General features: G+C 58.8%; 1 protein-coding gene across 1 annotated transcript in view; it reads left to right on the top strand.

Moving 5' to 3' along the window:
- Positions 1 to 2,757: 2,757 nt before the first annotated feature.
- The window catches only part of FAM83H (family with sequence similarity 83 member H), a 73,433-nt gene continuing 64,008 nt past the window's right edge, over positions 2,758 to 12,182 (top strand). The window contains exon 1 of the mRNA XM_069732142.1: positions 2,758 to 2,889. The gene's annotated coding sequence lies outside the window, so the exon portion shown is untranslated. The remainder of the gene's footprint in view (positions 2,890 to 12,182) is intronic.

Genomic DNA, 12,182 nt, shown 5'->3' with positions numbered 1-12,182 from the left:
ACACAGGTGAGGGGACGGTGTTTCTGGTTGCACATAGGTGAGGGGATGGTATTTCAGGATGCACACAGTTGAGACGGTGATTCTGGTTGCACACAGGTGAGGAGATGGTGATTCTGGTTGCACACAGGTGAGGGGACCTTGTTTCTGGTTGCACACACAAGTGAGGGGACGGTGATTCTGGTTGCACACAGGGGAGGGGACGGCATTTCTGTTTGCACACAGGTGAAGGGCCGGTATTTCTGGTTGCGCACAGGTGAGGGGACAGCGTTTCTGGTTGCACACAGGTGAGGGGACGGTGATTCTGGTTGCGCACAGGTGAGGGGACGGCGTTTCTGGTTGCGCACAGGTGAGGGGACGGTGATTCTGGTTGCACACAGGTGAGAGAACAGCGTTTCTGGTTGCACACAGGTGAGGGGACGATGAATCTAGTTGCACATAGGTGAGGGGATGGTGATTCTGGTTGCACACAGGTGAGGGGACGGTGATTCTGGTTGCACACAGGTGAGGAGACGGTGATTCTGGTTGCACACAGGTGAGGAGACGGTGATTCTGTTTGCACACAGCTGAGGAGACCTTGTTTCTGGTTGCACACACAAGTGAGGGGACGGTGATTCTGGTTGCACACAGGGAAGGGGTCGGCATTTCTGGTTGCACACAGGTGAGGGGACGGTGATTCTGGTTGCACAAAGGTGAGGGGACGGTGATTCTGGTTGCGCACAGGTGAGGGGACGGTGATTCTGGTTGCGCACAGGTTAAGGGACGGTGATTCTGGTTGCACACAGGTGAGGGGACGGTGATTCTGGTTGCGCACAGGTGAGGGGACGGTGATTCTAGTTGCGCACAGGTGAGGGCACGGTGATTCTGGTTGCACACAGGTGAGGGGACCTTGTTTCCTGTTGCACACAGGTGAGGCGACTGATTCTGGTTGTACGCAGGTGAGGGGACGGTGATTCTGGTTGCACACAGATGAGGGGACGGTGATTCTGGTTGCGCACAGGTGAGGGGACGGCGTTTCTGGTTGCGCACAGGTGAGGGGACGGCGTTTCTGGTTGCACATAGGTGAGGGGACGGCGTTTCTGGTTGCACATAGGTGAGGGGCCGGTATTTCTGGTTGCGCACAGGTGAGGGGATGGTAATTCAGGATGCACACAGTTGAGGGGACGGTGATTCTGGTTGCACACAGGTGAGGGGACGGTATTTCTGGTTGCGCACAGGTGAGGGCACGGTGATTCTGGTTGCACACAGTTGAGGGGACGGTGTTTCTGGTTGCACACAGGTGAGGGGGGGTATTTCTGGTTGCGCACAGGTGAGGGGATGGTAATTCAGGATGCACACAGTTGAGGGGACGGTGATTCTGGTTGCACACAGGTGAGGGGACGGTATTTCTGGTTGCACACAGGTGAGGGGCCGGTATTTCTGGTTGCGCACAGGTGAGGGGACGGTGTTTCTGGTTGCACATAGGTGAGGTGACTGTGATTCTGGTTGCACGCAGGTGAGGGGACGGTGATTCTGGTTGCACACAGATGAGGGGACTGATTCTGGTTGCATAAAGGTGAGGGGACGGTATTTATGATTGCGCACAGTTGAGGGGATGGCGATTCTGGTTGCGCACAGGTGAGGGGACGGCGTTTCTGGTTGCGCACAGATGAGGGGACGGTGATTCTGGTTGCACACAGGTGAGGGGGACGGTATTTCTGGTTGCGCACAGTTGAGGGGATGGCGATTCTGGTTGCGCACAGGTGAGAGGACGGCGTTTCTGGATGCACACAGGTGAGGGCACGGTGATTCTGGTTGCACACAGGTGTGGGGACCTTGTTTCTGGTTGCACACAGGTGAGGGGACGGTGATTCTGGTTGCACGCAGTTGAGGGGACAGTGATTCTGGTTGCGCACAGGTGAGGGGGCGGTATTTCTGGTTGCGCACAGTTGAGGGGACGGCGTTTCTGGTTGCACATAGGTGAGGGGACGGTGTTTCTGGTTGCACATAGGTGAGGGGATGGTATTTCAGGATGCACACAGTTGAGACGGCGTTTCTGGTTGCACACAGGTGAGGGGACGGTGATTCTGGTTGCACACAGGTGAGGGGACGGTGTTTCTGGTTGCACACATTTGAGGGGACGGTATTTCAGGATGCACACAGTTGAGGAGACGGTGATTCTGGTTGCGCACAGGTGAGGGGGCGGTATTTCTGGTTGCGCACAGGTGAGGGGACGTTGTTTCTGGTTGCACAAAGGTGGGGGGACGGTATTTCTGGTTGTGCACAGGTGAGGGGATGGTAATTCAGGATGCACACAGTTGAGGGGACGGTGATTCTGGTTGCACACAGGTGAGGGGACGGTATTTCTGGTTGCGCACAGGTGAGGGCACGGTGATTCTGGTTGCACACAGGTGAGGGGCCGGTATTTATGGTTGCACACAGGTGAGGGGACGGTGATTCTGGTTGCATATAGGTGAGGGGACGGTGATTCTGGTTGCACACAGGTGAGGGGCCGGTATTTCTGGTTGCGCACAGGTGAGGGGACGGTGTTTCTGGTTGCGCACAGTTGAGGGGACGTTTGTTTCTGGTTGCACACAGGTGAGGGCATGGTGATTCTGGTTGCACACAGGTGAGGGGACGGCGTTTCTGGTTGCACACAGGTGAAGGGACGTAGTTTCTGGTTGCACACAGGTGAGGGGATGTTTGTTTCTGGTTGTACACAGGTGAGAGGACGTAGTTTCTGGTTGCACACAGGCACTGCCGGCTGGGCAGAGGGTGCAGCGAGGGAGGAGGAGGTGCAGCAGCTGAGGAATGTCTATCTCTGCCCCCGGGTGGAGCTTTCATGTTTTCTCTTCCTGAAGTTCAGAGAAGTAAAGAGACCGAGCCGGAGAAGGAGACGGATCCGCAGCCGAGGTAGGAAGGGAGAAGGTGGGAGATAGGGGGTATAGGGTGGGAGGTAGGAGGTCGGGGCCCGGGGGATTGTCAGCTCCTCTGCCCACTCTGGATGCTGTGCTGCCGCCGTGTCTGCGCCGTGGGCTCCGTCTTCTCACCGCTGGCGCTGGGCTCCATTTTTCGGCAGGTGCTGTCGGTGTGGGCTCAGTCTTACCCTTGGCGTTGGGCTGTACTTTTCGTCAGGCTTCGTATTGGGCCCCCCGGCAGTGGTGGGCTCTGTATTGGGCCCCCCGGCAGTGGTGGGCTCTTTATTGGGCCCCCCGGCAGTGGTGGGCTTCGTATTGGGCCCCCGGCAGAGTCGAGCTCCGTATTGGGCCCCCCGGCAGTGGTGGGCTCTGTATTGGGCCCCCCGGCAGTGTTGGGCTCCGTATTGGGCCCCCCGGCAGTGGTGGGCTCCGTATTGGGCCCCCCGGCAGTGGTGGGCTCTGTATTGGGGCCCCCGGCAGAGTCGAGCTCCGTATTGGGCCCCCCGGCAGTGTTGGGCTCCGTATTGGGCCCCCGGCAGTGTCGAGCTCCGTATTGGGCCCCCCGGCAGTGTTGGGCTCCGTATTGGGCCCCCCGGCAGTGTTGGGCTCTGTATTGAGCCCCCCGGCAGTGGTGGGCTCTGTATTGGGGCCCCCGGCAGTGTTGGGCTCTGTATTGAGCCCCCCGGCAGTGGTGGGCTCTGTATTGGGGCCCCCGGCAGTGTTGGGCTCTGTATTGGGCCCCCCGGCAGTGGTGGGCTCTGTATTGGGCCCCCCGGCAGTGGTGGGCTCTGTATTGAGCCCCCCGGCAGTGGTGGGCTCCGTATTGGGCCCCCGGCAGTGGTGGGCTGTGTATTGGGGCCCCCGGCAGTGTTGGGCTCTGTATTGGGCCCCCCGGCAGTGGTGGGCTCTGTATTGGGCCCCCGGCAGTGTGGGGCTCTGTATTGGGGCCCCCGGCAGTGTTGGGCTCTGTATTGGGCCCCCCCGGCAGTGTTGGGCTCTGTATTGGCCCCCCGGCAGTGTTGGGCTCCGTATTGGGCCCCCGGCAGTGTCGAGCTCCGTATTGGGCCCCCCGGCAGTGTTGGGCTCTGTATTGGGCCCCCCGGCAGTGTTGGGCTCTGTATTGGGCCCCCCCGGCAGTGTTGGGCTCCGTATTGGGCCCCCCTGCAGTGTTGGGCTCTGTATTGGGCCCCCCGGCAGTGTTGGGCTCTGTATTGGGCCCCCCCGGCAGTGTTGGGCTCTGTATTGAGCCCCCCGGCAGTGGTGGGCTCCGTATTGGCCCCCCGGCAGTGGTGGGCTCCGTATTGGGCCCCGGCAGTGGTGGGCTCTGTATTGGGCCCCCTGGCAGTGGTGGGCTCCGTATTGGGCCCCGGCAGTGGTGGGCTCTGTATTGGGCCCCCTGGCAGTGTTGGGCTCCGTCTTGGGCCCCGGCAGTGGTGGGCTCTGTATTGGGCCCCGGCAGTGGTGGGCTCCGTATTGGGCCCCGGCAGTGGTGGGCTCTGTATTGGGCCCCGGCAGTGGTGGGCTCCGTATTGGGCCCCGGCAGTGGTGGGCTCTGTATTGGGCCCCCTGGCAGTGGTGGGCTCCGTATTGGGCCCCAGCAGTGGTGGGCTCTGTATTGGGCCCCCTGGCAGTGTTGGGCTCCGTCTTGGGCCCCGGCGCAGTGATCTGTGTGGTGGGCACAATGATGGGCAGGTGGGGGGATGCCCTCCTGATTGTGACCCTTCCCCCTAGTTGAAGGTTTGTTGCGTTGTATCACACTTGTGCCGCGGTCGCTCTCGGGGGTCCGGTACGTCGGACTCAGAGCTTTGTATCTTGATGGACATCAGCACTGGATCCTCCTCTTCACTGACAGGAAACAGAGATCCTGACCTTGGTAAAGAATGGAAACGGGGATCCACAGACCATAGAACCCACACATGGGGGGATCCACAGACCATAGACTCCGCACACACGGGGGGATCCACAGACCATAGACCCCGCACACACGGGGGGATCCACAAACCATAGACCCCGCACACACGGGGGGATCCACAGACCATAGACCCCGCACACACGGGGGGATCCACAGACCATAGACCCCGCACACACGGGGGGATCCACAGACCATAGACTCCGCACACGGGGGGATCCATAGACCCTGCACACACGGGGGGATCCACAGACCATAGACTCCGCACACACGGGGGGATCCACAGACCATAGACACCGCACACACGGGGGGATCCACAGACCATAGACTCTGCACTCACAGGAGGATCCACAGACCATAGACTCTGCACACACGGGGGGATCCACAGACCATAGACCCCGCACACACGGGGGGATCCAGACCATAGACCCCGCACACACTGGGGATCCACAGACCATAGACCCCGCACACACGGGGGGATCCACAGACCATAGACCCCGCACACACGGGGGGATCCACAGACCATAGACTCCGCACACACGGGGAGATCCATAGACCCTGCACACACGGGGGGATCCACAGACCATAGACTCCGCACACACGGGGGGATCCATAGACCATAGACCCCGCACACACGGGGGGATCCACAGACCATAGACCCCGCACACACGGGGGGATCCATAGACCCTGCACACACGGGGGGGATGCACAGACCATAGACTCCGCACACACGGGGGGGATGCACAGACCATAGACACCGCACACACGGGGGGATCCACAGACCATAGACTCCGCACTCACAGGAGGATCCACAGACCATAGACTCTGCACACACGGGGGGATCCACAGACCATAGACCCCGCACACACGGGGGGATCCAGACCATAGACCCCGCACACACTGGGGATCCACAGACCATAGACCCCGCACACACGGGGGGATCCAGACCATAGACCCCGCACACACGGGGGGGATCCACAGACCATAGACCCCGCACACAGGGGGGATCCACAGACCATAGACCCCGCACACACGGGGGGATCCAGACCATAGACCCCGCACACACGGGGGGATCCACAGACCATAGACCCCGCACACACGGTGGGATCTACAGACCATAGACCCCGCACACAGGGGGGGATCCACAAACCATAGACCCTGCACACGGGGGGATCCACAGACCATAGACTCCGCACACATAGGGGGATCCACAAACCATAGTCTCCGCACTCACGGGGGGATCCACAGACCATAGACCCCGCACACACGGGGGGATCCACAGACCATAGACCCTGCACACGGGGGGATCCACAAACCATAGACCCTGCACACGGGGGGATCCACAGACCATAGACTCCGCACACAGGGGGGATCCACAGACCATAGACTCCGCACACACGGGGGGATCCACAGACCATAGACCCCGCACACATAGGGGGATCCACAAACCATAGTCTCCGCACTCATGGGGGGATCCACAGACCATAGACCCCGCACACATGGGGATCCACAGACTCTGCACTCACGGGGGGGGGTTCCACGGACCATAGACCCCGCACACACGGGGGGATCCACAGACCATAGACCCCACACACACGGGGGGGATCCACAGACCATAGACCCCGCACACACGGGGGGATCCACAGACCATAGACCCCGCACACACGGGGGGATCCACAGACCATAGACCCCGCACACACGGGGGGATCCACAGACCATAGACCCCGCACACACGGGGGGATCCACAGACCATAGACTCCGCACACAGGGGGGATCCACAGACCATAGACTCCGCACACACAGGGGATCCACAGACCATTGACCCCACACACGGGGGGATCCACAGACCATAGACTCCGCACACACGGGGGGATCCACAGACCAATCACCCCGCACACACAGGGGGATCCACAGACCATAGACCCTGCACACGGGGGGATCCACAGACCATAGACCCCGCACACACGGGGGGATCCACAGACCATAGACTCCGCACACACGGGGGATCCACAGACCATAGACTCCGCACACACGGGGGATCCACAGACCATAGACCCCACACACAGGGGATCCACAGACCATAGACCCCTCACACGGGGGGATCCACAGACCATGGACTCCGCACACAGGGGATCCACAGACCATAGACCACGCACACACGGGGGGATCCACAGACCATAGACCCCACACACAGGGGATCCACAGACCATAGACCCCACACACGGGGGGATCCACAGACCATAGACCCCGCACACATGAGGGGGATCTATAGACCCCACACACGGGGGGGGATCCACAGACCATAGACCCCGCACACACGGGGGGGATCCACAGACCATAGACCCCGCTCACACGGGGGGATCCACAGACCATAGACCCTGCACACAGGGGGATCCACAGACCATAGACCCTGCACACGGGGGGATCCACAGACCATAGACCCTGCACACAGGGGGATCCACAGACCATAGACTCCGCACACACAGGGGATCCACAGACCATAGACTCCGCACACACAGGGGATCCACAGACCATAGACCCCACACACAGGGGATCCACAGACCATAGACCCCTCACATGGGGGGATCCACAGACCATGGACTCCGCACACAGGGGATCCACAGACCATAGACCCCGCACACACGGGGGGATCCACAGACCATAGACCCCACACACACGGGGGGATCCACAGACCATAGACCCCGCACACATGAGGGGGATCCATAGACCCCACACACACGGGGGATCCACAGACCATAGACCCTGCACACACGGGGGGATCCATAGACCATAGACTACGCACACATGAGGGGGATCCATAGACCCCACACACACGGGGGATCCACAGACCATAGACTCCGCACACACGGGGGGATCCACAGACCATAGACCCCGCATGCACGGGAGGATCCACAAACCCCGCACTCAGCTGGAGCACATCTGGGATCAGCCCTACCCACTGCACATGTAAATATGGCGGCCGTCGCTCACCTCTGATGACGGTGCCGTAGTACAATGCTGCATTGTGGGGCCCCCCATATTCTTCTGTCTGGGGCCCCCCATATTCTTCTGTCTGGGGCCCCCCATATTCTTCTGTCTGGGGCCCCCCATATTCTTATGTCTGGGGCCCCCCATATTCTTATGTCTGGGGCCCCCCATATTCTTATGTCTGGGGCCCCCCATATTCTTATGTCTGGGGCCCCCTATATTCTTATGTCTGGGGCCCTCCATATTCTTCTGTCTGGGGCCCTCCATATTCTTCTGTCTGGGGCCCCCCATATTCTTCTGTCTGGGGCCCCCCATATTCTTCTGTCTGGGGCCCCCCATATTCTTCTGTCTGGGGCCCCCCATATTCTTCTGTCTGGGGCCCCCCATATTCTTCTGTCTGGGGCCCCCCATATTCTTCTGTCTGGGGCCCCCTATATTCTTCTGTCTGGGGCCCCCTATATTCTTCTGTCTGGGGCCCCCCGTATTCTTCTGTCTGGGGCCCCCCGTATTCTTCTGTCTGGGGCCCCCCGTATTCTTCTGTCTGGGGCCCCCCATATTCTTCTGTCTGGGGCCCCCCATATTCTCATGGAGGGAGGGTATGGTTACACATGTGGTGGGGGGCTTCCAGGCATTGAGGGAATACTCCTCTGTGACTGGTAGTAGGATGGTGGTTCCTGAGGGTCTTCCTCTGACTGTTCTATAGCTCTGTTCATCCAGGACTTTTTCCTTACAAGGACCACACTAAGGACCGGGGGAGGGCGGTGGTGCCGGCAGCTGATCAGGGAAGGGTTCTCTACAGTTCCAGCAGTCAGGCTGTAGTAATGGCCGACACGGGCAGCTCTTCTTCTCAGCGCAGAACACTGGGGGTCAGATCTGAGCGGTTGGTGTAGACGGCAGAGCCATCCTGTGTAACTCTACTGTAATCTGGCCAGACTGTCCAGGGGTCTGCAGTGGTCGGGCTTGCTGGGAGTTGTAGTCTGGTTATTTCTGGCTCGTGCTTTATGTGCGGAGGTTTTGGCCGCTCGCCCGGAGGTCTGATCACTGCGCCTGCTCTGCGGGATGGAGGCACTGCTGCGCTCATCCTGAGCCTCCTGCTGCATGAATAGGCCGGCAGCACAGGTCTGGTCACCGCTGCGCCGATCCTCTCCGGTTATCTACGACGCGGCTCCAGAGTTCGCCTTTATTGTCGGCTGCCGCCTTCCGTGGCCCGGGAGAGCTGGGTGACTACGACCTCCATCGTGCAGGATGTGATGAGGGGATGATGGCATTCCTGTCCTGTCAGTAACGAGGCTGGATCCTGGGCTCCTGACAATCCCTGGACACAGCTGAGGGTTTGTTACACTTGTATCCAGTCTATAGCATCCTCTGTGCGGCCTGGACTGACACACTGTAACGACCCCTCAGCTGTGCGCAGCCCTGGGTTCTCATTCACTGACACCTGGCAGTCAGAAAGTTGTGGGAGTTTTCTTCTACGCCTGGAGACCCCTTTAAGGTTCCGTTCGCTGCTCCCCGCCGTGCCCACCCCTGGCCCAGATACCGAGCTGCATTGTTGGCAGGCACCGGGCACCGCACCCACAATGCACTGCTGAGGCGTCCAGCAGGGAAGAGGTTAACTCTCTCCTGGAACATGTGGCCGGCCAATCCCGTCCCTGACGGAGGCCTCACTGCATTCACTTTGCAGCTCTGAAGTCTTTGTCCCTATGTCAACACTTCCTGTCCTTTGCAGATTAGTGTTACCTTGGGGACACTGGATCTTCCAGGAGCCAATCAGATCTCTACTTTCCTAATCTCATTTTCTGCATGTTTTTCATGTGGCCTGGTGGTCTCCTTATGATAACTGGTTATCCACGGGATCTTGGGGGCCACGGAGGGTCGCCACGGGGCAGCGGAGGGTCACCACGGGGCAGCGGAGGGTCACCACAGGGCAGCGGAGGATCACCACAGGGCAGCGGAGGATCACCACAGGGCAGCGGAGGATCACCACAGGGCAGCGGAGGGTCACCACAGGGCAGCGGAGGATCACCACAGGGCAGCGGAGGGTCACCACAGGGCAGCGGAGGATCACCACAGGGCAGCGGAGGATCACCACAGGGCAGCGGAGGATCACCACAGGGCAGCGGAGGGTCACCACAGGAGGCAGCGGAGGATCACCACAGGGCAGCGGAGGATCACCACAGGGCAGCGGAGGATCACCACAGGGCAGCGGAGGGTCACCACAGGGCAGCGGAGGATCACCACAGGGCAGCGGAGGGTCACCACAGGGCAGCGGAGGATCACCACAGGGCAGCGGAGGGTCACCACAGGGCAGCGGAGGGTCACCACAGGGCAGCGGAGGGTCACCACAGGAGGCAGCGGAGGATCACCACAGGAGGCAGCGGAGGATCACCACAGGGCAGCGGAGGATCACCACAGGGCAGCGGAGGATCACCACAGGGCAGCGGAGGGTCACCACAGGGCAGCGGAGGGTCACCACAGGGCAGCGGAGGGTCACCACACGGGCAGCGGAGGATCACCACAGGAGGCAGCGGAGGATCACCACAGGGCAGCGGAGGATCACCACAGGGCAGCGGAGGTTCACCACAGGGCAGCGGAGGATCACCACAGGGCACCGGTCGAGCAGTCTTTCTCCTGGTCCTCACCTTTCAGAGATGATGGCCGCTGTCGCGGTTCTGGATGGCGCCAGGTGCGACGTTTGTGGGCGAGGAGAGAAGCTGTCAGCAGTTATCGTTAGAAATCCCCTCCAGCCGCAGATGTGCAGACAGTGAGGGGTTAACCTCAGCGCTGAGCTGTCAGTCATGTGAGACCCGCCACCATCTTGGTTGTCAGCATCTGGCGCCCTCCGCTCTGCATGTGAGGCCCTCACCACAGCTGAAGGGTTGTTACAGTGTATCAGGAATCCTGTGTGATCTGGCCTCCTGCACTGACACACTGTGACATCTCCGCTGCTGTGTCACCCGGACCGGGTCACAATGTTTCCACTCACTGACAACAAGCAGGACAGTAAGTGGCGTTTCATTGTGGTGTGACTCCGGTTTCTCTCCGGATGACTCCTCGCTCTCCCGCTCCCAGCATCCTCCGGGGCGGCGCATCAACGTGTCGGGGCTGATAAACCGGTATCTGGAGTGTTATTAATGATGGTCGGGAATTCTAATCGGACGCCATTAGCGCTGCCTGAGAGACCACAACATGTCCGAGCCTGACAACCCTCCCCATGGACACGGGCAGCCATATTGGTTGTCACCGAGCTTTCCCGGGAGCAGGCGGCGACTCCTGGGATAATCCTCGGCCGTGACTCATCCAGGTGACATCTTCATACTCTAGTAACATAGTAACATAGTAACATAGTTAGTAAGGCCGAAAAAAGACATTTGTCCATCCAGTTCAGCCTATATTCCATCATAATAAATCCCCAGATCTACGTCCTTCTACAGAACCTAATAATTGTATGATACAATATTGTTCTGCTCCAGGAAGACATCCAGGCCTCTCTTGAACCCCTCGACTGAGTTCGCCATCACCACCTCCTCAGGCAAGCAATTCCAGATTCTCACTGCCCTAACAGTAAAGAATCCTCTTCTATGTTGGTGGAAAAACCTTCTCTCCTCCAGACGCAAAGAATGCCCCCTTGTGCCCGTCACCTTCCTTGGTATAAACAGATCCTCAGCGAGATATTTGTATTGTCCCCTTATATACTTATACATGGTTATTAGATCGCCCCTCAGTCGTCTTTTTTCTAGACTAAATAATCCTAATTTCGCTAATCTATCTGGGTATTGTAGTTCTCCCATCCCCTTTATTAATTTTGTTGCCCTCCTTTGTACTCTCTCTAGTTCCATTATATCCTTCCTGAGCACCGGTGCCCAAAACTGGACACAGTACTCCATGTGCGGTCTAACTAGGGATTTGTACAGAGGCAGTATAATGCTCTCATCATGTGTATCCAGACCTCTTTTAATGCACCCCATGATCCTGTTTGCCTTGGCAGCTGCTGCCTGGCACTGGCTGCTCCAGGTAAGTTTATCATTAACTAGGATCCCCAAGTCCTTCTCCCTGTCAGATTTACCCAGTGGTTTCCCGTTCAGTGTGTAATGGTGATATTGATTCCCTCTTCCCATGTGTATAACCTTACATTTATCATTGTTAAACCTCATCTGCCACCTTTCAGCCCAAGTTTCCAACTTATCCAGATCCATCTGTAGCAGAATACTATCTTCTCTTGTATTAACTGCTTTACATAGTTTTGTATCATCTGCAAATATCGATATTTTACTGTGTAAACCTTCTACCAGATCATTAATGAATATGTTGAAGAGAACAGGTCCCAATACTGACCCCTGCGGTACCCCACTGGTCACAGCGACCCAGTTAGAGACTATACCATTTATAACCAC

This window comes from Ranitomeya imitator, chromosome 6 (assembly GCF_032444005.1).
Source record: "Ranitomeya imitator isolate aRanImi1 chromosome 6, aRanImi1.pri, whole genome shotgun sequence".
NCBI classification, from domain to species: Eukaryota; Metazoa; Chordata; class Amphibia; order Anura; family Dendrobatidae; genus Ranitomeya; species Ranitomeya imitator.
The sequence above is the reverse complement of the archived record's forward strand: the minus strand, read 5'-3'. Positions and strand labels throughout refer to the sequence as shown.